This window comes from Xenopus laevis, chromosome 5S (assembly GCF_017654675.1).
Source record: "Xenopus laevis strain J_2021 chromosome 5S, Xenopus_laevis_v10.1, whole genome shotgun sequence".
NCBI classification, from domain to species: domain Eukaryota; kingdom Metazoa; phylum Chordata; class Amphibia; order Anura; family Pipidae; genus Xenopus; species Xenopus laevis.
Window position 1 is genome coordinate 1764853 of NC_054380.1, and position 27296 is coordinate 1792148.

Sequence of the window (27296 nt, forward strand, 5' to 3'; positions counted from 1 at the left end):
AGAAGAAGAGCGGAGACAGGGATATATATTAAGGGAAGGTCATTTTCATCAGCCTCTAAATCTAAAGAGATTCTGACATGATTTTTATGGTGTAGTTTTTATTTCTAAATGACACTGTTTACACTGCAAATAATTCACTGTACAATATAAAATGTCATTCCTGAAGCAGCAAGTGTATTTAGTTGTAATATTGGTGTGTAGGTGCATCTCAGCTCATTTTGCCTGGTCATGTGATTTCAGAAAGAGCCAGCACTTTAGGATGGAACTGCTTTCTGGCAGCCTGTTGTTTCTCCTACTCAATGTAACTGAATGTGTCTCAGTGGGACCTGGATTTTACTATTGAGTGTTGTTCTTAGATCTACCAGGCAGCTGTTATCTTGTGTTAGGGAGCTGCTATCTGGTTACCTTCCCGTTGTTCTGTTGTTGGGCTGCTGGGGGGGAAGGGAGGGGGTGATATCACTGCAGTACAGCAGTAAAGAGTGACTGAAGTTTATCAGAGCACAAGTCACATGACTGGGGGCAGCTGGGAAACGGACAATATGTCTAGCCCCATGTCAGATTTCAAATTTAAATATAAAAAAAATCTGTTTGCTCTTTTGAGAAACGGGATTTCAGTGCAGAATTGTGCTGGAACAGCACTATCAACTGGATGTTTTTAGAAAAAAAACTTTTTTTTTCCCATGAAGGTAGCCTGTTAAAAATCAAAAAAGGACAATTTTGTTTTATTATTATTACCAAGCAAAAGGAATTAATTTAAACTACTAAAACAACTGTACAAATGTAACATTTCTTACCACTTTGGAATAGCTACTTCCTTATTTATTTGGGGAATATGTAAAGCCCAGAAAGTAACTCTTGTTATCAAAGTATCAAGTTTTCATGGCCTATGTCAGGGATCCCCAACCATTTGAACCCATGAGCAACATTCAGAAGTAAAAGGAGTTAGGGAGCAACACAAGCATGAAAAATGTTCTTGGGGTGCCAAATAAGGGCTGTGATTGGCCATTTGGTAGCCCCTATGTGGATTGTAAACCTACATTGAGACTCTGGCAGTGCACCTGGTTTTTATACAACCAAAACTTGCCTCAAAAATTCAAAAATAATCACCTGCTTTGAGGCCACTGGGAGCAACATCCAAGGGGTTGGAGAGCAACATGTTCCTCACGAGCTACTGGTTGGGGATCACTGGGCTATGTTGTGGGGAAACCCAGAACATCACATTGCACTGGGAATTTTTTTGTCCAAAGAATAAACCATTACATAAGGCAAAATAATAAAAAAAATAAATAACAATAAATTGTGTCCTGGAGACAGTGCTCCTGCGTTGTTGTGCGGAAGAGATAGAACACAACAAGAGAGCCAACCTGCTATTGTTACTCCTATGTATGAACAATGAGGTGATGTTGCTTTAAATGCCATTTGCCTGACTGTACAGCAAGTACCAAGTAAAAGAGCTGCAGTGAAATAGCAAAGCCATTATTCATAGTTATTGCATTATACCACTAATTGCTGCTGCTGTTTAGTGCAACTGCTTGTAGCAACTATTGGAATATGGCATCTGCTTCTTGCTCTTCACAGCCGGCCGGGTCCAGTATTATTGCTGAATTAGTGCCAGCTCCACCCCGATAAGAGCCAGTCTTATTGCTAATACAGAAATGACGCGTGTGGTCAATGATTACAATTCTATCCCAGTACAAAGGGCACGACAGATGTAAAAGGTTTGTAAGGATTGATTTTTCTTTTTACATTCCACCTCGCAGCTCCCTAACCTTATACTTCCCGGTTATCCTTGTTCTGCAATGGCCATATTTGTAAAGGGATCCTATTTAAAAGGGAACGATCAGGAAAATTAAAATTTAATGGATGTCAGATATTCACTGACAGTTACATCCAATATATCTTATAGGGGGCTCCTTTGCCTAGAAGATGTATTAGAGCTCATTCAAATAACGGGTTCCTGTACAAAGAAAATAACTGCCTTTTGCACAAATCCTGCATGTAGAGAGACACAATGTCTGGTGAGTTTAATAGAGTGACCTCTAATACATCTTCTAAGCAAAACGACTGACTACTTCTGCTTTCTCATACTAAAATAAACAATAGACCGGCCACTTTAATTGTGAAGTTTTCCTTGTCAAGGATACATCCTTCATGGACTTCCTGTGCAGCTGCATAAACTGTCCCACCTGCCTCAGTGAGTGTGCACTCTCTTTTCCTGCACTAATGTTATTTGCCCCCTAGGGGCCCAGGTGCAAAATTTGCACTGGGGCGCCCATTGCCCCTTCCTCTAATTTTCTTTAGCACCTAAACACCTCTTTAAAGGGATACTGTCATAGGAAAAATGTTTTTGTCAAAACACATCAGTTAATAGTGCTGCTCCAGCAGAATTCTGCACTCATGGACTAGACAGTCAGTTTCTGACTATCAGAGACTTGTGCTCTGATAAACTTAAGTCACTCTGTAACTGCTGTACTGCAAGTTAGAGTGATATCACCCCCTCCCTTTCCCCCCCAGCAGCCTAAGGGCTAGTCCACACGGGGAGATAGCCACGCGTTTGCGGTCGCGGCGACAAAGCGCCGCGCCAGTCGCCGCGACCGGCGCAGGCGACAGTTTTGTATGGGCGCCTATGTAAAAACGCCTGTGCTAACCACACGAGGCGATGCGCTTTTCAACAGTCGCCTGAAAATGCCTCGCCAGGCTTTTTCAGGCGACTGTTGAAAAGCGCATCGCCTCGTGTGGTTAGCACAGGTGTTTTTACATAGGCGCCCATACAAAACTGTCGCCTGCGCCGGTCGCGGCGACTGGCGCGGCGCTTTGTCGCCGCAACCGCAAACGCGTGGCTATCTCCCCGTGTGGAATAGCCCTAACAGCAGAACAATGGGAAGGTAACCAGATAGCAGCTCCCTAACACAAGATAACAGCTGCCTGGTAGATCTAAGAACAACACTCAATAGTAAAATCCAGGTCCCACTGAGACACATTCAGTTACATTGAGTAGGAGAAACAACAGGCTGCCAGAAAGCAGTTCCATCCTAAAGTGCTGGCTCTTTCTGAAATCACATGACCAGGCAAAATGAGCTGAGATGCACCTACACACCAATATTACAACTAAATACACTTGCTGCTTCAGGAATGACATTTTATATTGTACAGTGAATTATTTGCAGTGTAAACAGTGTCATTTAGAAATAAAAACTACATCATAAAAATCCTTACAGAATCCCTTTAATGTGGTCCTCATCGGACAGGTCTCCATAAGCTCATTTAGTAACATCATCAAACAAGTAGATCTCACAGTGTATGGCAGCTTTACAAATACTGTACATGGTTGTAATATTTACTCTCCAATCGTTCCAAGCATAGCATCTGCATTTAATAATAAATATGACAGAACTGCACTTTAGGTGGGACCTTCTGTTATCATCACTGGACTATGGGAAACCCTCATGCAGCTTCTGACATAATCGATTGCAGTTCCTTTCAATGCATGAGAACTCAAGCGGGAGATCAGTAAACAGTTGACTTGTTTATTTACGAACAAATCAACTTACATCTAATAATGAAGAACCAATCAGCCCATAACAAAAATATACCATTTAGAGAGTCATTCCTATTTGGCAAGAGCTGAAAGGGAATAAGAGTCAGGACTCATTGCCGACGCACAAAGTATTCCATTTGGCTATATGGTTTCCTAGAGTGCAGATTGTGTTGAACATACTGTATCCATTGAGTTTGGCAGTGCAGTCGTTGTTTATTAAAAGATTCCCTTGTTGTATAAGAAATAAATAGATGTATTTCATCTCCCTCTTGGGTTAAGAGGTTTGAGATTCTCAGGTTTCATACTTTTCCCCAAGCCTCGTTAGTAGAAGTCATTTGTGCAGATGGGATATGAAGAAAATCATTGTTCAAAGACGTTTTTGTTGTTTGGTTTTCTTGCTAAGGTAATGGAGGATTGGAGCCTCGGTGTTACTTACAACGGGGGTTGATTGTGCCTGGATAACGTTGCTGATGTAGAAAGAACATTAGTGAAACTACGAAAAATTGTTACTACACGACGCAGCATATTGTATCATTTATAGATTCTTAATAAAATAATAAGTTAGATTTAATGATGGAGGAAAGCCCTTTTTGTCTTGTATGTCCACCATCTGGGAAGGGACTTTAGGAGGTCAAACTTGGGAATGTCATATGGAAACAACAACAAGAGACCAGATCTTTACACAATTTTTCCTCTAAGGTGGTGGCCAATATAGACCCTTGGACAGCAATGAGGGCAAACAGGCCTGATGCAGCACTCTTTTCATTTTGTCTGCCTTCCCAATAGACATTTGACCCCACCCTAATCAGATATTGTTCAGGAATGCTGGACTTTTGGCCACATATTGTACAGAGGGTTGCCATTAGAAATCATTGGGCCCCGTACAACAATATTTTATGACCAGGGCCCCCTATAAGTTTAAAAAACATTGGCGCCAGGGCCTCCCCCCTTACAAGTTAAAAAAAAAAAGTTGGGGCCCCAAAGAATATATATATATTTTTTAAATAAAACATTGGCACCAGGGCCCCCCTTAAAAGTTAAAAAAAAAAAACTGGGGCCCCTAAGAAAATTTAAAAAAAAAAAACATTGGTGGCAGGGGCCTTTAGAGTATTAAAATAATACATTGGTGACCAGGGGATTAAAAAGAAAAAAAAAAAATTTTGTTCTTTGGGTCTTTTCGCCGCTTCAGGACTTCGACTGTTATCGTGACTTCAGGTCTTTACGCCGCTTCGGGACTTTGGCTGTTTTCGTGACTTCGGGTATTCTCGCCGCTTCAGGACTTCGGCTGTTTTTGTGACTTCGGGTCTTTTCGCCGATTCGGGACTTCGGCTTTTCAGCTCAACTTCAGCTTTTCGGCACTTCCACATTCAGGACTTCGGAAGGGGGGGCCCAGCTCTTTCAAAAGCTCAGCACTGCCAGCCCCCCTTCAGGCCCGGTACACTCGTACCCCTGTCCCCCCCTGATGGCGGCCCTGACTGTACATAGCCTGTTATGTCTAAAGACCACGCAGCAATGGATGCAGAATAATTTGGTGCCAGGTCATAATTCTCCTTCCCTTTCTAACCTCATGCTGTTTATTGCACAAATGATTTTTCTAGGGTAGATTCTAAAAAAAAACCACAAGATAATCAATATAAATTTGTTCTTCCAGGGTTTACCTTTATCATATAAGTGCTGTAAATTTATCTAGCAATCTGGGCAGGTTCTCTTTCCATGATTTTTCCTGTTTTAGCTTTATTCACTGGTCTCATTCTGGAGTCTCCTGGGGCTAGAGCAAGAGCTCTCAGATTACTTCTAGTTTCTCTGCAATAGGTATTCCCCTGTACTAAGCACAATTTAGACGGAAAACGTAAGGGTATAAATGCACCTTTAAGTGGTCATCTATAGGCAAGTATTTGGATTACTGAATAGCTAGTCAGATGCAAAGTAGGGAAGGGTTCATTCGGATGCTGTTATCTCCACTGGGTAATAAATCACACTGTGATGCCATTGTGTGTAAAGTGCTGGTTATCTAGACAAAGAGTCTCTATAATCTTGCCCAGTGCTAAATATCGGTCTGCCCAATACCAGTTCTAACAAACGGTTACGGATTTTGCTGCAGAGAGGAAATGGATTATTATTATAGTAAATACCCTGACACAACTAGTAGCAATAAAATAAACTAAAGTTATTTGTATCAATATATTCCTCTAGTCTAGGGGCACGTTTATATATCTTATTAAAAAGGAGTTATGTAAAAGGTGTATAAAACTTTACACTTCACTTTTTAGAAAAACTGTCACAAATGAAAAAAGTGTTTGGAAAAAGTCTTTATTTCTGGTGAACTATCTGAAACCAACTGAACTGAAAAAAAAAAAGTCTGAAGGTGAACACCCCCTCTAAACATAAAAATTGACTACCAATCCCATAGATTTGTCTATTAGTCAAAGAAATATTTTTTCCTGTATTAAAAGCAATCATGGTGACCAACCTCTACTGCCTAGTGACCAATTTTTGGGATTCCAAGCCTTTGATTCAGGACTCTGGTATGCCCTGAGCATTTAGTTTAAAGGGGAAAATAAAAGGAAGAGCATTGGTATTTATGAACACATATACTTTCCCCTTAACACATGTTCAGATCACTCTTTAGCTTCTAACAAATTCACACTGAGACACCTACAGTGACCCACCACAATGCCCAATACAGGCACCAAGGTCTTCAGCTGTTCCTTCACCTGTTGTGCAACAGAATTCCCTAAATGTCTGCAAACTAGGAAACACCCTTATTTATCACTCAGAGCTGCAGAAATATTAATGACTTACAAGCAAACGATGTTAATAATAGCTGTGCAGCAATCCGTGTACCACAAAGTCTTCTTTATACAAATCCTACACACGCTACTAGATAGAGACCATTTCTACACAACAGCGAGAAGAGCTTTTCTGAATGAAGGAGCAGATAAAGCTTTTGTGCATCAGTCAGAAAGACTCTAGAAATTCACAGGGAAGCCTTATGTTACAATTCCCTTTCGGGATAACAAAAAGGCATGTTTTGGTACTAAAGGGAAAAATATATCCTTTAATAAATAGGCTTTATCAACCATTTAAACAGGCATTCAAAGCATTTCGTATTGCTATATCTTTAAAGCTGTCCATACACTGGCAGAGTGAAGGTGGTCATACACAACAGACAAGAGTGTGGGGCCCTCCGATGGGCTTCCTCGATTGACATCAGGACAAAAATCAGACAGATGATGATTGGCCTGGTTTCAAAATCCCGTCGGATTGTGGGCCCCATCAAACTGCCTGTACTGCTCAGCCCGATATCTCCCAATCCAAGGTGGGCATATCAGGGAGAGATTCGCTCATTTGAAACCTCACCAAACGAGCCGATCTCTACGTGTATGGCCATCTTTACAGTACAGGTATGGGACCTGTTATCCAGAATGCTCTGGACCTGGGGTTTTCAGGATAACGGATCTTTCCGTAATTTGGGTCTTCATTCCTTAAGTCTACTAGAAATAAATTTAAACATGAAATAAAGCCAATAGGCTGGTTTTGCTTCCAATAAGGATTAATTATATCTTAGTTGGGATCAAGTACAAGCTACTGTTTTATTATTACACAGAAAAAAGGAATAATTTTTAAAAATTTTGATTATTTGGATAAAATAATACTTCAGAGCTTTCTGGATATCGGGTTTCCGGATAAGGGATCCTATACCTGTAGTTTACATTTACAAAAGACTTTAAAATAGTATACCACAGGCATGGCTTACAGTTCAAAATAGGTCCTGGCATTTCAAGTAAACAGAAGCCCAAACCAGACAAATATGAAAAACCTGGTAACCAGAAAGCTCCAAATAACAGAAAGGCCGTCTCCCAAAGACTCCATTATAATCAAATAATCCCAAATGTTTAAAATGATTTCCTTTTTCTGTGTAATAATAAAACAGTCGCTTGTACTTGATCCCAACTAAGATATAATTAATCCTTATTGGAAGCAAAACCAGCCTATTGGCTTTATTTCACGTTTATATGATTTTCTAGTAGTAGACTTAAATTATGACCCGTTATCCGGAAACCCCCAGGTCCTGAGCATTCTGGATAACAGATCCCATACCTGTACCATTATGTTAGTGTTCAGTGTAGCTCAGAAGCAGCGCTGAGCAGAAGACCCACCCAAATCCATACTCCCCGATAGAGAGTCCTGCGCGGATCCATTTTTGGGAACCGAAACCGACCCGTACCTGCAATCCGCAACCCGCATTCTTACCCGCTTGGACCCGCTACCTGACCCTACCCGCAAGTACCTTATCCGCAACCTGGAACCGACCCGCTGACCATCAAGAATCAGGAAGTGCCGTCATTGTAAACCGGAAGTGACATCATCGGAAGTAGACGTGACCAGCAGAAAGGAGTGAATATCGATATTGAGAAGACCTGCGGCCCGACCCGCAACCTGCAAACCCGCAGAACCGCCGACCCGTGGGGATACTCGCACCTGGATCCTCTAAACGCAACCCGCAGGGTACCGCAGGTTTCTGCGGGTAACCCGCGGGTACCCAACCCGCTGCAAATTGCATGCGGAAGAAAAGACAATAGTTTTCTGGAAAATACAAAGTAAGCTGGTAAATACTGGATTAAAAAATACAGAGCAATGATAGAACTTTTAAAGAAGGACCTCCTATCCAAGGTGAACTTACTGCTCATTCATACATCACAATAATGCATCTTCTCAGGAAATCAGACGTATAATAACTGCAAAGCATGTGGTTCCTTTAGAATCTGCGCATTATAACCAAGAAATGCGCTGTACAGATGTGAAATAAGGACATCATTCTAAACATCTTCTTATCTCAGTGCCCTGGAAATCATATGTTCTGCTCCTTTGTCAGTCTTGGATGGGAACTGCTTGTACTTAAATATTAAATCACCACAGTCCTGTCTAGAAGAAGCAGATAGAAGAAATATGGAGGGTAATTAGGATATCATGGTGTCCTAGGACAATTCTACCAATATCAGAACATTTTAGGCTTGGATACTCTTACAATGAACCTTTTGTACCTATATATTTTATATATATATATTTGTAAAGTACATATAAAGCCAACGTTACGTTTCGATCCAGTCGGGGGCCTTTCTCAAGGCAACCACACCCAAAATGCAACACAGTTAAATAGCCAGTAGTGATTAATCAATTAAGGAAATGACCTCATCTAATTAAAGTGACTAGTGCATCAAACATTGTAACCCAATACATAAATATGTATCAAAGTGCATGTGCAATTTCACTGATAATTTAAAGATGAATAAGATACCGAGTACATTTGTATTAAAATGCATGTGCTACTTAGAGTAAAAGTGAGTTGTGCAATAAATATAATAATATGAATAGAAAAAACCACTGTTCCATTCATATCTCGTCATTCTAGCAAAACGGTTCAAGGGCCATCCCTGAGACTATGTTGTTAATATCCAAATATTTACACTGCGCGCTGCGGCTGCATCCGCAAGTCGGATTGCGTCAGATCAACGCTGCGACAAATCTATCTCTTGCCTTATTTTTGTTGCATGCGTTTTGTCGCAGCGCGTCGGATCGCAACAAAATCGCTCTTGGAGTCCTACCCTTTAAGAGAGTTTTTAAAAACATAAATTTGAAATTCGACCTTTGAAAAATGTGCCTCTAGGTGTTTTCCCAGGCCTCCCAGGCTCATCACAATCCGCTCCAAACCTTTATGGTCTAATTAAAGCAAATGAACGGAAGCTGAGCAGTAATCAGAAAAAGGGTCATTTTCACCCTTTAAAAAAAAACAGCAGAGAATGACAAACACGTGTGTCAGGGAGTGGGGGAAGGATTTATTTGTTCTGCTGAAACAGTAACATCAAAATATAAGTGTTTTAAAGAAATTAAAATATAATTTAGTGTTGTCCTGCACTGGTAACACTGATGTGTTTGTTTCAGAAACACTACTATAGTTTATATAAACAAGCTGCTGTGTAGCCATGGGGGCAGCCATTCAAGCACAGGATACACAGTAGATAACAGATAAGTACTACTATAGTTTATATAAACAAGCTGCTGTGTAGCCATGGGGGCAGCCATTCAAGCACAGGATACACAGTAGATAACAGATAAGTACTACTATAGTTTATATAAACAAGCAGCTGTGTAGCCATGGGGGCAGCCATTCAAGCACAGGATACACAGTAGATAACAGATAAGTACTACTATATTTCATATAAACAAGCAGCTGTGTAGCCAAAGGTGCAGCCATTCAAGCACAGGATACACAGTAGATAACAGATAAGTACTCCTATAGTTTATATAAACAAGCTGCTGTGTAGCCATGGGGGCAGCCATTCAAGCACAGGATACACAGTAGATAACAGATAAGTACTACTATAGTTTATATAAACAAGCTGCTGTGTAGCCATGGGGGCAGCCGTTCAAGCACAGGATACACAGTAGATAACAGATAAGTACTACTATAGTTTATATAAACAAGCTGCTGTGTAGCCATGGGGGCAGCCATTCAAGCACAGGATACACAGTAGATAACAGATAAGTACTACTATAGTTTATATAAACAAGCTGCTGTGTAGCCATGGGGGCAGCCATTCAAGCACAGGATATACAGTAGATAACAGATAAGTACTACTATAGTTTATATAAACAAGCTGCTGTGTAGCCATGGGGGCAGCCATTCAAGCACAGGATACACAGTAGATAACAGATAAGTACTACTATAGTTTATATAATATAAACTATGCAGAGTGAACATTGAAGGGAGCTGCGGCAAAGGATGGTCCTGGAGTTTATTCTGTATAACACAAGGTGATCAGCAGAAATAAAATAGTTATTCATTATGTAAATACAAGTCTAAAAGGCTCGGGACCTGTCATACATGAAACCCAGTGACTGGTGCAGAATTCCGTCACTCAGAGACAAGTGATATTCCGGGTCTCTGCATGTGCTGCACACACTTCTTTCTGGAGCCGCAGCCAAGAGCAATGCTGCTGATGCAATGACACATGTGCACGTGTGGGTACAGTTGCTACTTGCTACACTCTGGGTTCTCCCTATGGAGATCACAAGACAGCGGCACATGTCTGTGGCCAACAGCAGGGATTTTCTACCGAGGACTCAGTAAGGGTTACTCAACTACAAATCCCAGCAAACCCCCAGCAGCAACAGGTTAAATATCTATATGGCTGTGGCAAGTGGATTTGTGCCCATAGACTGAACTACAACATCTTGTGTCTATAAACAACGATGCACTATAATGATTATCAATATTACTTTTATTAGTGTGTTGCTTGTGTATTAAAATCTGTGAAATTACAGAATAAAAAATAGTGATTAAGATTTAAAGGAGAACGATGTTTTAGCATATCTGAGTAATCAGCTCTAGAAGCTCTCTCTGTTTGTTTAGGATAGCAGCTGCCATATTCGCTTGGTGTGACATCACTTCCTGCCTGAGTCTCTCCCTGCTAATGCATAGCTCTTGACTCAGATTACAGCAGGGAGAGGAGGAGGAGGAGGGGAGAGAGGAGCAAACTGAGCATGCTCAAGCCCTAGCCCTGGAGGTTTAAGCTGAAAACAGTTAGTCTGATACAGAAGCCCATGAGTACACAATAGAAGGAAAGAAATGTGCTGTTTGTTTTGACAGAGGACTCAGAGCAGCATTACTTTGAGGGTTTACTGGTGTATTTATATAGACCTTTCTGATAAAGCTTACTTAATTTAAGCCTTTCTCCTTTAACCCTTGGAGTCCCATATTAGTGCCTAGCTCTCCTGCCTGCTTCTCTGTTCAGGGCCAACGTTTTCAGTGTAGTCAGCCGATTTCTATGATATATTAGTGCAAATGTTCAAGCAGTAAGATGCTGATGCCATACACAGAACTCTGCAGAGCCTTGGATCCCTCAGAGGGTTGTGTTTGGCATGCGGGTCCCCAGTTGAAACTACCCTAGAATATTTATCATTCAGAATTGTCCTTGCCTGGCAGAAATGGGTCATAAAGGGACAAAGGCAGTGCCTGGCTCAGTATTAGCCGTAGCAAGACAAAACCATGACATAGAGTCACTCATTAGCACAGTGTTTATTTACAATGCACATTTTAGCACTATTACATTGTGGCAGCTCTACAGTATAAAAGCCACGGAGGAAAGTTCCACTGAAATGCAGAGCACTAGCTGTTGGCTTAGGGCAGGTCTCATACACTATGTATACAGCGGGGATTCAGCTGCTCCGACTGCATTTAAACGGACTTTGCCCTCTTGGGTTTGCTGTGTATTATGAGGGCAGCTCTTGATCTTTGGACTTTATAATCAGCCAGTCTTCTCTCCTATTCCCCTGCTATTTTTTTATTGCCAAGAACTGTTGCAGTTGTAGAAACAAATCACTGCAGCCGTTATTTATGTGCCTCGCAGGGTCCCCATGCCTGTTCAGCACATCATTAGCCGGAGCAGATGAGCACGGCCTTAGCAAAGTGCCATTTGAACGCTGCTCATACCCGTGTAAACTCTTGCAATCCCAGGTAACGCCTGCAAGGAACCTTTAGTGCCAATTACTTCAGAGCAAGGGTGAAGACATTCCAACGGAGTAGCCACCTAGAATGCCAATGTTATTACTTGCAAATGCATCGTCAAAGCAGAATGGTAAGCTGCTCTGCATATTTACTGAAGTGCAGCCCATTATAATGTCAGTAAAGTGTTCATGTCCCTGTTATTCTATGACCTTAGAACAAGTTTCCTGAATCTGTATTACAAACCAGTGTAATATCTTGACATTAGGCGTATCTGGGGCTAAAAACATATTTCTCTGTACTATGAGCAGATACAATTTAGAACATGTACAGTATTTACGGAGTTAACTTCAGCTGAGCAACTACACCCAAAATCTTCCCCCAGTTAGTGAGTGCTAGAAAGTTCACCCTCCTTATAACTAAATGTATACTTGATTATTGCAGTGACCCACCAGCCATACATATTTATGGATCCACCGCTGAACATCACAGATGCGTCTGCTAAAAGTACAACTGCTTGTAGCCTATTTGTTTACTACGCACGTATGCAAAAATAACACACTGTTGGTGGGGTACCTAGTTCAGAACCGGCACAATAACATAAAGATAAAAGTGCCCCTGTTTAAATTAAAGTGGTTGTTCACCTTCCAACACTTTTTTCAGTTCAGTTGGTTTCAGATCGTTTACCAGAAAGAAACTTTTTTCCAATTACTTGGAAAATATATTGGAAAGTAGTGTCATTTGGGGGGGGGGGGTCGCCGACCCTGTAAACTATTCTAAATGGATACATTTAGTTGATACATTTCTTATCTTTGTACTTGCTGAGAAGAATTCCCAAGTTTCATTAGAGGCAGCTGTTAGACTTGATACAATAGTTGCTAATACTCCAAAGATGCTGCTGAGAAATGGATCAAGTAAATGTTGCAAAATTGTAACGGTTTAGATTCTCCATCTGAATTAGGGTAGATCCGACGCGCTGCGACAAAACACATTCGACAAATCACATCCAACGGAAATAAGGTAAGAGATAGAAATGTTGGATGAAGTATCCGACGCGACTGCAGCGTATACATACGTCAGTTGTGTTGGATCATCGCTGGGACTTCATCCGACATTTCTCTCTTACTTTATTGCCGTCGCATGCGATTCGTCGGATCGCGCCGAAGAAGTCCGTGTAATCCTACAGATTTTGGAAAAACGATAAAAAATAAAAAAAAAATGGAAAGTAATTGGGAAAAGTTTTTATTTCTGCTGAACAAGCGGAAACCAACTGATCTGAAAAAAGGTGTTGGAAGATGTAAATCCCTTTAAAGCAAAAATTCCAAAATAAGAATTGTTTTATTTGTAAAAGTAGCTGAAGATAAATCATATAGGTGTCACAGGAATTGTCACCTAATGTACAGAGCAAAGCTTATCACTGTCTAATGGCATAAATCAGCAGGGCAATGAGCTTTGCCATCAATAGCCAGGAAAGCATTCTGCCACATAAGCAATGATCTGCTTGTAACTCAGTTTATACACAGACATATGCTAGAAACCTGTCTGGAACATCTGCAGCGGGGCCTAGTTCTCCAGTCCCGTCTCCATAGTCTCTGCCAATGAATCTCTATGTAGAACAGAACTCACGGGTTCCCCATGTAAGCCAGTTTGCTGGTTTATCTGGCACAAGGCTTTCTAGCTGGACAGCATGGGAAGCCCAACAGGTTCTTATGCCATTACAGCTACCACTAAAAGCAAACCCCAAAACTCTCTTAAAGGGATTCTGTCATGATTTTTATGATGTAGTTTTTATTTCTAAATGACACTGTTTACGCTGCAAATAATTCACTGTACAATATAAAATGTCATTCCTGAAGCAGCAAGTGTATTTAGTTGTAATATTGGTGTGTAGGTGCATCTCAGCTCATTTTGCCTGGTCATGTGATTTCAGAAAGAGCCAGCACTTTAGGATGGAACTGCTTTCTGGCAGGCTGTTGTTTCTCCTACTCAATGTAACTGAATGTGTCTCAGTGGGACCTGGATTTTACTATTGAGTGTTGTTCTTAGATCTACCAGGCAGCTGTTATCTTGTGTTAAGGAGCTGTTATCTGGTTACCTTCCCATTGTTGTGTTGTTTGGCTGCTGGGGGGGGGGGGTGATAACACTCCAACTTGCAGTACAGCAGTAAAGAGTGATTGAAGTTTATCACAGCACAAGTCACATGACTGGGGCAGCTGGGAAATTGACAATATGTCTATCCCCATGTCCGATTTCAAAATTGAATATAAAAAAATCTGTTTGCTCTTTTGAGAAATGGATTTCAGTGCAGAATTCTGCTGGAGTAGCACTATTAACTGATGTGTTTTTTCCCCATGACAGTATCCCTTTCGTCATTTTAAATAAACTGAGCCTACTGGGGAAGCAATTTTTTGTAGCCCTGTTTGACTACATTTTCATGCCAAGGAATTAAGCAGAGCAAGGAAAAAAAAAACCCAGTTCATTCTAAAATACAAAGGGGATGTTTATGATACAGTTAACTCTGTTCAAGTTAATGTAAAAAGAGGTTTCTATTTTAGCATTCCTGTTCTTTTAACAGGGCACGGTCTTATAGGAGGCAATTGCTTCTTCCATACAAAATCAATCAAGTCTTAGAATACAAAATGCCATTAAAGAAGTCATTTATATGGCTTTCCTAATCTTTCTGACAGTATACAAAGAGGCAATGACAAAACAAATTAATATTGGACTTCGGCCTTCAACAATGTGAAACAACTACTTTCTGCAGAGAAATCAGAGTAGCCAATGCAGCAAAAGGGGTCGCCGCCAGGCAGCTGCTGAGCTGGAGGTACTTACTGACACATGCATGGGTGTAACAGGCTCTAGTGCAATAGTCTGGCACCACATTTTGTCCATTGATGCCTTTGCTTAGTACTGTCTGCCAGATATAGCCCACGGGCAAATCAGTCAAACACAACTACAGCAAGTCTGCTTTCACATTAACCCTTTTAGTCCATCTGCATTTGTTGCTGCAAAGCTTTCTAGGAGTAGTAGAGTAGGCGGATACACATATTATACCTCTGTCCATAAACTTTGGAATTTAGATAAAAATAAAAAAGTTTTAAAGGGGTTGTTCACCTTCCAAACACTTTTTTTTCCCGTTGAGTTGTTTTCAGATTGTTCAGCCTAAACAAAGACTTATCAATCGCTTTCCCAAAATTGAAGTTTAAAGTTTAATGTTGGTGTCTCTAGTGTTTCAGTCTGGCAGCTCCAGGAGCATCTGAACTCGTGATGTGTGGGTCAGGCTTTTCCCGACCCGCCTGCCCTCCTACCACCCGCACCCGACTTCTGGGTCTCTTTTATAGACCTCCACCGACCTGCCCCACCGATGACATCACAAAAGGGGCGGGATGAGAGGCGCGCGTCTATAAAAACTCAACCCGGAAGTCGCATTTGGAAGGTCGTGGGGAGAGCAGTAAGAAGAGCTGAACCCGCCCCGGAAAGGAGCGCGTGAGGTCTGCCCGAGCCTCCCAACCTGAGGGTAAACCTGCGGCTATCGGGCCGGCCGCACATCACTTATCTGAACTGTTACATTTTGCTACATGTAGTAGTTACAATTAGTAGATACATTTCTCAGCAGCATCTCTGGAGCATTAGCAACTATTGTATCAATTCTAACAGCTGCTTTTAATGAAACTCAGGGATTCTGCTCAGCAGGGACAAAGATAACAAATGTATCAACTAAATCTATCAATTTAGAACAGTTAAAGAGTCGGCGACCTCCTGCTTTAGAAGGTGGAAAATAAAAAACTTTACACTTCAACATTAGAAAAAAAGTTTACAAATAGAAACTAGAAAGTTATTATGGTATTGTGCCGCTTCCATTTGTTGCAGCTCAAACTGCCTCCTCAATATATATATTATATATATGATCACATATTGATTGGGAAGCTTGGAACATCCTACTGGGCATGGAACACGTGGAGCAGAAGATTTCGTCTTTACCCACCAGGTCCCCAGAGGACCCCTATGTGGCCGGCATCCAAATATTTGGATCGTAATGATTTGGCCAATTTGGACGACCTTGTGACATGAGCAAAACTTCCTACGTAAGCCCAGCGGTAGGCAAGAGACATATTTCCTCTGCTTAAAATCGGTCATTGTATCCTTGGCACCAACACAAGAAAGATTTCATCATAAGAAACACCAACACGACACAGGGAATACGATAAACCTCTCACCTTGACTCAAAAGCCTCTGAGCTCGGACTCAAATTAGGGATAATGCAAGAAAAGTTGCTCCAGGTCTAGTAACCAATAAATCACAGCTTAGCCCTTAAACAGCTTCGACCTAATGCAAATGTAGTAACTTTAATTACACCCATAGGCAGGTAACATGGATTTGTTGCTTCTGTGTAGCACTGACACACAATAAAGAACACAAGAAAGAAAATGCTGAGATCACGAATAGATTAATAATAGTTCAACCACATCATTAGCTGGTGTTGTGTGACTGTATATCAGAAAAAAGGTTAAATGCCAATACTGAATGAAAAAAAGTCTGTTTCCCCATCCACACAACAATGGTTGTGGATTGCACTATTCTGTTCCCATATTTTGCACAAATGCCATGTTTATAGATCCCACCAGGGTCCGACTGGAGCATTGGGAGCCCACCAGGGCTGCAAAATAAAGGGCCCTCCTGGCAGTCCCCGGGGGGCCCAATCCCAAACAGCAAACGAGAGGTCGCGCCGCAACAGCTGATCGGGGACCAGGTATGGGCCGGGCCCACCTGGGTTTTTTCCTGGTGCCCTCCGACTATGGATCCAATAAATATTTTTAGAATTCAAGGAATTTTTCCAATATTAAGTCTAAAGGACAGCGGACAACACAATTACTTTGTAAAGATATATAATTCTTCACAGGTTTTGCATTTGGTCAGGCCCCCCTTTTCTGTTACAGAAGTATAAAAACATATGGGCAGGGAGGCTCCCTCCAGCCCTTAAAAATTAATAATATAGGAAAGGATCGTCATAGCAAACTCTCTGCTACAGGAGTCACCAGGTCAGCATGTAAGCCCCCCCAAAAACCTCACCTTAATTAGCCTTTAGGCTGAGCTGACCCCTAATAGGCCATTCCATCCTCTGGTGTGATGAATTGTACAATAGTATTCTGCTTCTAACGTAAAGGTGCCAGGTTATTGCAGTGTGCTTATGAAAAGGAGAGCAGAGGAGCCCTCGTTCCTGTACAACAATTATATTTATTTAAAGGGAAAGTGTATTGTTCTTTCAATAACTTAAAATCTCAGGCTACCGGATCATATGCTATGAAGAAGGTGCGCAGCTTAGTAAGTTCATTCAAAAGTATCTTCATTCTTTGCTCCTCTTTCATAAGGTATCAGCATGCACAAATCCCCTTTTCCTTGTGAGGGATCTACATAAAAGCAGAATCCACCATAACTCCCCACCAGCCCAAACTCTTCAAGTCTACCCATTGACCGTGTGGGTCAGGGGAGGGGGGAGGAGGTTATTTGGGTAGAGACAATTGAATACAGCAGCTGTACTCCTCTATGAGGCTGCAGTCAGGAGCAATAAAGGGCTGGATACTAAGGATCATAAATTCAGGTGCCACTCTTTAATAGAACAGATTAGAAATGTGTCAGGCGCTTGTAGCTGATGGATAGCAGACAAACAGAAAAGCACAACCAGTCCACTCATTGTATGTGTGTGTATGGGGGTATATGTGTGTGTATGGGGGGGGGTGTGCGTGTATAAAGTCGTAGGATGCCTCAGCACACTCACAAGCGAATTCAAACCTGGTGCCACCTTAGGGACCCGTCTCATATAGATAGATATATATATATTCTTAAGAAATAAGAAGCGCCACTCAGGATTTTCTTTGCTAAAGATATATTACGTTCACATCACAGATGTGATGCTTTGGACAATGTTCTTGCCCTTTATGAAGCTAAAACTTGATAAAGGGCAAGTATACTGTCCGAAACGTCTGATGTGAACTTAATATACCCCGAGTGGCGTTTCTTATTTCTAAAGACTATATATATATATATATATATATATATATATATATATATATATATATATATATATATATATATATATATATATATATATATATATATATATATATATATATATATATATATATATATATATATATATATATATATATCCATTAGGCGGGGGTGCAATGAGGCTGTGACCACAAAATACATTTAGTCAACTACAAGAGTCCTCTGCACTCAACCCATTATCAATATATTTAAGACAGAGACATTTTGTGCTACTGCTACTAAAAAATGCCTTACCCTTTAAACAAAACAGGGATTGTTTGTCCATATATTGCAATATATTTAAGCTGAACAACTACGTCAAAGTCATCCCATATCTGGCCAGTCCTACGCTTAATTTTCATCTGATTCATTAAGAATTCAATTGCTTAATTATACAAATTAGCTCCCACCCCTCCCAGCTATAGTCAGGTGATCCCACTGGTGTCTAATAAAAGGGCAGCCAAGTTTGGGAGTTTCACTTTGAAAGCAGCGAGTAAGTTGCAGGTAAAACTTAGTCCCTTTGTAAAATATATAATGAAGCAGATGAAAATTGAGCATAGGACTGGCCAGATATGGGATGACTTTGACGTAGTTGTTCAGCTTAAATATATTGCAATATATGGACAAACAATCCCTGTTATGTTTAAAGGGTAAGGCATTTTTCAGTAGCACAAAATGTCTCTGTCTTAAATATATTGATAATGGGTTGAGTGCAGAGGACCTCTTGTAGTTGACATTATATATATATATATATATATATATATATATATATATATATATATATATATATATATATATATATATATATATATATAAAATAAAGGACAACTAATCACAGGACAGGAATAAATGCAGCCTTGTCTTTTCACATTGTTATACAGGATGTTTTACTTTACCTTCAGGTCAGTTACAACATTACAATACTGTAATTAAAATGATTGGATAAACTACAAATGATAACAGTAAGATAAAAAGTGGTGGGGCAAATCATAAATAAAAATAATGCCTGATGTTAACCTCTTTGCTGCCAGGGAGGCCTATATCCCACATATAAGTCAGTCTGGTGCAAAGCAGGTTAAACACACAACGGTTGCATCTCTTTAGTTCGTCTGCCTTTGTGGCAAAATAACCGATAATAATAAGAATTGCAGCAATATCACGTGACAGCTCCACAAAGAAGTGTCAAAAACACACACAGATAAATAGATGTGGAAATAAAGTTGTCATTAAGTAGCAGCATCAGCATCTCGTGTTTGGCAAAGACGTATGAAAGGGTAAATCGTGTGCAGTGCGGTGCCAACACTACACAACTGATCTCTAGAGACAGAGGTCCAGGAAAACATTGTTCATTCCTGACCATCTGTCTCTCCAGCTACAGACTCCCTGCAACTCCCAACATGTGCTGGGAGTCCACTCAGGATGGGCTTTCCTTCCATTTACTGCTCCGAGTGAGGGAATTTCCGCTGTATGGGAGGCAACACAATGGGTCCAAATGGTCAGATTAGAGGTAACACAGCAGAGCGCACATGGGCACAGACCTTCTACGGCTTTATCACCCCCTTTGTTGGGCAACTAGGCTACTGAATGACTGGCAGCCGTGGAGCCTTGCAGATATAGGGAATAACAGAAACAGGGAATAACAGAAATAGGGAATAACAGAGCAGATATAGGGAATAACAGAAACAGGGAATAACAGAGCAGCAAACAGTTGAATGGGAGGATGAAGGTTAAATGCACCTTATGATCAGCAATAGGAGCCTATACTTGGATACAGGAGCCAATTACTCATAAAGTTCCAGATAATAAAGTTTCACATTCCATTTGGCTGAAAAGAGAAAGTAATAAAGAGACGAGGGGATCAGTCACCAGGGCTAAACTCTGCAGGACAGTGACCCCCAGGCATGTGTGGGACCCCAAAGAGCCGCTGTCACTAGCGGAGCACAATGACTGTCACTTAAAGAAGCAGCAACTCCCACTGGCAAAACCTTGTTGTTCTTTAAATCCCTAAAACTAACCCCAAACACAGGACAGACCTGCTGAGATGCCACTTATCAGCCACTTGTAGCAGCACAACTACACTAAACTACAACTCCCAGCAACTTCTAGCAGCACATGAACTACAACTCCCAGACACTTCTAGCAGCAAAACTGCAACTCCCAGCATCCTGTCCCAGCAGGTGGAAGAGTTTGCCCTGGTCATAAGGGAAAGTTGTATGAGAAGAATATGTAAAGTAAAGGCCGGTGTCCCAGTGCAACTAGGAATGAGCTCCCCCCGGTGGGACTGCAGGAACTTTTCCCTCTCCGGCTGCAGCAGCAGAGACTCCCCCGGGGGCCGTGCAATTGTCCCCCACAAGTGTCATTCACGTGAGGCACAACAGAGACAACTGACTGACACACAAGGTGTGAGAGAAACTTACCCCGCGCACTTACACCTGAGCTCTCTAACGCATCACGGACGCCCCTCCCCCCAGTGTAGCGGCAGCTCCATATGTGGCTCCGGCGTTTAAGGCCGAGTCTGTGTCCGTGTCCGGCCGGGAAGGAGACTCATTATACAACGGAGGAGGTGGGGAGAGCGAAGAGAAATAAAATCCCCACCGCGAGGCTCCCTGTGCTTCCAGCACTTGCCATCAAATCAAATGACGTGAGGAAAAGACTCTCACAAGCTCCTCGCTCTATGGCTCACGTCATAGCTCCGCCCCTGGCACAGTAGCCCCTCCCCTATCAGTGACTTTCCTTCCTCCCTTCCCCCTCTCCTCCCCCTTCTTCTCTGTGAGACAGTGATGTTCCCTGACTGGAGGGTCCGAGCAGCTGCTCCCGGCGCAACCAAGTGTCTCCAGTGTGAGGGGGGAGAATTTGTGCAGCGACACCAGTTTGTCCACAGCCCCTTAGGGACAGGAATTGTGTCTCTATTGTATAATATGTGACTGTACACACGGTGCGACCTGCTGCGCCTCCTCACTGCTCTCACTGGGGGAATTCTGGTTGTAGTTCAGCAACACACACAGAGTTCAGTAACTTGCACCTCCCTCAACTCCTTTAATTATGTTCCCTCAGACCAGGGCCTCAGCCTAAGGGGCCATTTTATCTTCTGCTGTGTCTGACCTTCCTGATTCCTTCACTAAATCACCTTATACTGCTCCTTCTTCTACAATTTGTGGCCCTCTGCTTTATTCTCCTCACTCAACTCCACACGTCCGGCTCTTCATCTCAATCAACTCAACTTAATATGAGAAATAAATATAAGAAATAAACATAAGAAATAAAGATAATATAAGAAATAAATAGTTGGCCATGATGTGTCGGTAGCGGCTAATACAGGATCTGCAGGGCTGGAACTAGGGGTACAGGTGCACCTCACGGGCAGTTGGGGGTGGGGTGTTCTGCGGGGGCCGATCCACAGAAAGGTTGCGGGGGATCAAGAGCTGGGGGAGAGGAACATGTGGACAGGAGGGTGGGTGCCTGGGTCACCAGTGTTACTTTGCCAAAACCAGTGGCGGAACTACCAGGGAGCAGGGGGTGCAATTGTACCAGGGCCCGTCGGTAGTTGTTTAAAAAAAAAAGTCAGTAGTTTGCTCTCGGAGGGGGATTTGTGGGCCTGGCTGCCCAGTCTGCACAGGCCCGGATTTGTGGCGAGGCTTCAAAGGCTCAGGCTTAGGGCGGAAGATTATTACGGGTGGCATACCTAGGGTTGCCACATTTTCTGGAAAAAAATACCGGCCTTCCTATATTCTTGCCTTTTTTTCCTATGAATAACATTGGCATCAAGCATCATTTTTACCGGCCAGGTGGCAAACCTAGGCATACCCAGGGCCGGAACTAGGGGTAGGCAGAGTAGGCACCTGCTCTGTCGCTTACCCCGTGTCCGGTCCCATCTCTCCCCGACTGCCGCTGGTGTCTTGCGCATAAATGCTCTTCATGCAAATGCGCGCACACAGTTCGCACATGGGCGCTGGAACGAAACTTCGCGCATGTGCAGTCGAGCGCATACAGAGCTGGTGCCTTGGCCCGCCACGTTGCCTAGGGTGCCTGGTCGGGTTGGCCCGGCTCTGGGCATACCAATCGCTCTATGCAGAGCACTGGGGACAGGCCCAGATTTATGGTGAGGCCACAAAGGCCTCACCATAAAAAAATAAATTTTAGGGGTGGCATGCTGCCCAGTCACATCCCAAAGTGTAAAGTGTCCCCCAGCACTATGCGTGCGCACACTTGCATGGGGAGGAAGAATGGCGCGCGCTGATACTAGACGTTAGGACCCTGAGGCCTCAGGGAATCCAGAAGACAAATCCAGCGCTGTGGGGATGTGCACTTTCCCAGTGCTCAGGCACCTTTGTGCGCCTGCGAAGGGTTGGGCGGGCACAGGGACCGCACAACCTATTATTATTATTATTAATAACATGTATTTATATAGCGCCAACATATTGCGTAGCACTGTAAAGTTAATGTGATTATTCAACTAAATCACATGAATTATATACATAGAACATATGGGGGCAGATTTACTAAGGGTGGAAGTGAACTCTAGGGAATTTTCGAAGTAAAAAAATTTTAAATTCAAAGTGATTTTTTGGATACTTCAGCCATCGAATAGGATACTACGACTTCGAATTTACTTCAACTTCGATTCAAAGTAAAAATCGTTCGAATATTCGACCATTCCATAATCGAAGTACTATCTCCTTAAAAAAACTTCGACTTCAATACTTATACCAAATGAAACCTGCTGAAGTGCTATGTTAGCCTATGGGGACCTTCTACAACATTTTTCTAAGTCTTTACACATCGAATAAAAATCCTTCGATAGATCGCTAAAATCGTTCGTTCAAACAATTTTTATTCAACCGCAGGATTGCCAAATTTGTTGAAAAAACGTTGAATTCGATTTCAACGTTTTTTAATTTGAGGGTCGAATTTTGAAAGTTTTTTTGTACTACGAAATTCAACCCTTCATAAATCTGCCCCATGGAGTTACATACATCACAATCAATACCGGTACAAAAGGTAAGGAAGGCCCCATGCAAAAGAGCTTACACTCTAAAGGGTGTGGGAGTGGGCAAGAACCTAGGGGCACCCGCCTGGTAAATCCAGCTCTGGATCTGCACCTGCCTCTCAATCGTTATGTTACTGGCCAAAACTCAATCCATTCAAGTGGCAGGATGACCGGTCAGTTAGCAGTGTATGGGCACTTTAAATTCATCTATTAGGTAAGTGATGTGTTGGGTGACCCAAAACCCACAGTGATCCACATGTTGACCAGATTCGGGTTGAAATGTGACCAACCATTGCAGGTTAGGGTCGGGTATGGGTCAGACTAGAGAAGTACAATCTTCCTCTGCTCCCAAAGACTAGACCCAGAGGCACACGTTGCCTTATATCCCATTCATATATCACATCAGTACATACTCAGCATGAATTTGTAGAAGCATAAAAAAATGATCACATGTAAGAGAACAACTTGTTGCATTTGTCTAAGTCTGACTCGTTCAAAATGGTGTATATTAAAGGAAAACTATAACCCCCCCGTCCTTTTCACATGAGTTCACTCAGTTTGGCTTCTGTTTTTTTGTTTTTTTTTTAATTTTAAATGGTTTTTATTTGGTTTTCAAAATATATTACAGACAAAATCACTTAAACCATTCCAATTCCAGAGACTGAAAGAAAACCACAATATTTGTACAAACAATTTACAACCTTCCGGCCCTTTAAGCTCACAGGAGCTGATTCCGTAAACGCTAGCAAAAATTTGCCAGTGTGACATCATTCAGGCACTTCGCAGATTTCCTAACAGGCGCAGCCGCAACTTCACAAGCAAACGAGACAGATGCTAGCGATCATACGCATTCTATCGCCAGGCCAATTTTCACTCTGGCAAATGGACGTAACTCCGCAAATTCACTAAGCTGCGGATTTTACTGAACGTTACTTCATTCGCCAGACTTGTCTTCTCCACCTCAGACCAGGCGAAGTGCAATGGAGTGTATAGGACTTCCTCAATTTTTAGTGCAACATTTTTCTAAGTCCCAAAAAACGCTGGCGTCTTTTTTTTTTAGACTGATAGGCTGCAAAGGTCCGTAAATTTTTTTTTGGGTAACTGGGTTCCCCTATACATTTTCTAACATATGGAACATAGACTATACAGTGGGCTCATGTGTAGGGCAATATAACAACTCTATTACATTTTATTTATTTATAATACACAAAAGCCATGAATATCTTGTAAATTATATCCTTATAAACGGTGAGTTCTGATGTCATCAGTTATAAACGGTGAGTAGTGATGTAATTTCTGTCACATGACTCACTAAAATTTGTGTATTATAATAAATAAAGTACCCCCAGTTGCAAAATATGAGGATATTAGAAGTTACCTCGGAGTTCCATGACCTGTATAACTCAGCCTTCGGCCTCGTGTCTTTATATGGTCATGAAACTCCTCGGTAACTTATAATATCCTTATATTTTACAAGAGGGGGTACTTTATTCACTATATTATTTCCCGGGTTTGTGTAATGCAATTTTCAGAACCAACGAGTCAGAACCAAGGACAGTCTCAATTTTACTGTGATGTGCAGGTGGGACACCTGGAAAAGGTGAGACATGGTGGTGCTGTGATACAATATTACCCCAGCTGGGGCCACTGGCCTGGGGGAAACATAACAATGGAAGTCACTCAGAGGTACCTTACATATTAAATCACCTCAATGAGTTTGACTTTCCTTTTTAAAGAGAAGCATTTAAAAAAAAAAGATTTAGCAAGTGATTGTTTGACTGCTTTCATCAGAAAACAAATGTTCTGTTTAAAGCTTAAAGGGATCCTTTCCGTAATTCAGAGCTTTCTGGATAATGGGTTTCCAGATAATGGATCCCATACCCATATAGAGTGCTTTGGAGCTGGGGCTTTCTGGATCAGGGCTCTTTCTAGAAACTGGATCACCATACTTTAATTCTACTAAAACTCATTCACACATTAAATGAACCCATTTGGGTTTGTTTTGCCACAATATTGATCCTATTGTAGTTAGGATTAACTACCTGGCATCTTTTCAGTATCACAGAGATCAAGAAAATAATTTTAAAAAAATCTAAAAATGTGATTTTTAGTTACAAGAGTAATTCAGAATCGGACAATTGAAGGCATAACATTTTTTGAAGACAGGGCAATGTCAAAAAAACATTTCAATATTCAGAGTTACACAAACTCACTTAGAAAAGGCAAGTATTTGCAATAGTGAGATTAAAAGAGAATGGTGAGTAAGTGGTTAATTATACAGATGAAGGCAGGCCTGGGCTACCAGAGAGGCTACTGTAAGATGCCATAGACCAGGCCCGGACAGGCAATCTATGGGTTTTAGAAAATGCCAGAGGGGCTGCACTTAGGGGGCTATTTACTACACTCTGAATGCAAACATCATGAAAAATTCGTGATTTTTTTAATAAAATCAGACTTTTAATATATCACAAGTTTTTAAGAATTTATTAAACCCTGAGGATGGAAAAGTCCGAATCTGAAAATCCAGCATCTCAGACCTGTCGAGGTTGCTTATAAGTAAATGGGAGAAGCCCCAATGATTTTTTGATGTGGGAGTTCACAGGCGCCATCTTCTTCTCTTCGGTAATCTTTGGCTCTTCTTCCGGTGCTTTGGCAATTTCCGCGACTTTCGTGCATGCGCAGTTGTCACAAAACAGAAGATTGCTCCAACTGCAAATGCGCTGTTACGTCGCTCTATTCCCGAAGAGAAGAAGATCCCATGTCCTGAATCTGCACCAAGAGGTAAGTTAAGAGTTGGGGCATTTACCAAAAGTACCACCTAGGCTGGGGGGGAGCAGGGAGGGGGGGTCCATGTAGGATAGGGGGGTAGGGGTTTTTATTAGCAAGGGTTTGGTTCTCCTTTAAAGGGGCGAGTCAACCCTTTTATAAAAATTTGCTTTATAAAAGAAATAGGGATGTACCGAATCCACTATTTTCAAAAAGTCACACAATTTCCTTCCATGCCCCTAATTTGCATATGCGGCATAGGCGGGAAGGAAATTGAGTGACTTTTTGCATATGCAAATTAGGATTCGGATTCGGTTTGGCCAGGCAGAAGGATTTGGCTGAATCAGATTCCTGCTCAAAAAGGCCGAATCCTGGCTGAATCCCGAACCGAATCCTGGATTCGGTGCATCCTTAAAAAGAAAACATACTCTAAGCAACTTTCCAATATACATTTATGAAATAGTTTCAGGACTTTAGATGTTATTTGTTAAAATAATCGCTATTGAAAGCAGCATTTGCTTAACTGGATCTTACTTTTTAAACAGTTTTAGTTTCCCAGCAAAGTCAGGTCTGTTAATCGGCTGCCTCGTCTTATATTGTATCAACAGTCTGAGCCAACAGGGCAGAGAATAGAAAGGGACAGACACTGCTTTCAATAGCAATACATATACCAATAACTTCAAAACCATATATACAAATGCATGTATATTGCAAAGTTGCTAAGAATGATGTTTTCTATAGGGATGACATTATTATTTGGGTTGTCATTAGATTTTAAAGTATATTTATGCGTACAAGATAGGGAAAAGAGTATGTCGGGTCAAATTTTAAAGGACCAGTTACTGCTCTTTAATAACGCATTAATTATTTCCCATAAAGGAAAGCAAAATGTTTATTTTTTAACCTTTTCCTTTAGCATTGGTGCTTTTTAAATATGTGCTATTAATTTCCACAGTTTACTTTCCCTTCATCTATAAAACATCTGTAAAACCAGCCGAGGGTTATAGGCACATTGCTTAGTACCTACATGTATATGAGTATATTCTTGTACACTGAAGTGTAGCTGGAAATGCAGAGCGAGTGACAAAAGCCAGTTCCCATTTAATGCACATCAGACTTAGCCCACTGAGTGCAAAGCAACCACAAATATGAAAAGTATTTGAGCTATTCAACAACTTGAGACCGGTCAACAAGTTGGAGTAACTGAGCAGTGCCTTCCCCAAAACTGCATATTCCCAGCTCTGAAACCAATAGCAGCTGGTGTTTTTCACATTCTCTCTGTGTACAGAGAACTCACTTAGTTGGACTTTGAAGTGGCCATAAAAAAAAAAAAGAAGAAGCCATCACTGCAGGCAATGGCATTAACAAAGGGACTTAAAAAAGTGCTTTTCACTTTCTCTATTGCACAGCTCCAGGGCGTTAGGAACGGTATTGCTGCCAAGGCAAGATGT

The 27296-nt window shown here is 41.6% G+C and overlaps 1 protein-coding gene across 2 annotated transcripts in view; it reads right to left on the bottom strand.

The window, feature by feature from the left end:
- sertad2.S (SERTA domain containing 2 S homeolog) overlaps positions 1–20804 on the bottom strand; it is a 40618-nt gene extending 19814 nt beyond the window's left edge. The window contains exon 1 of one of the 2 annotated variants that reach the window (XM_018264578.2): positions 20510–20804. The gene's annotated coding sequence lies outside the window, so the exon portion shown is untranslated. Of the gene's footprint in view, positions 1–7829; positions 7877–20509 lie in introns of those variants that run through there. The other variant, XM_018264580.2, reaches the window with a different exon arrangement.
- Positions 20805–27296: the final 6492 nt, after the last annotated feature.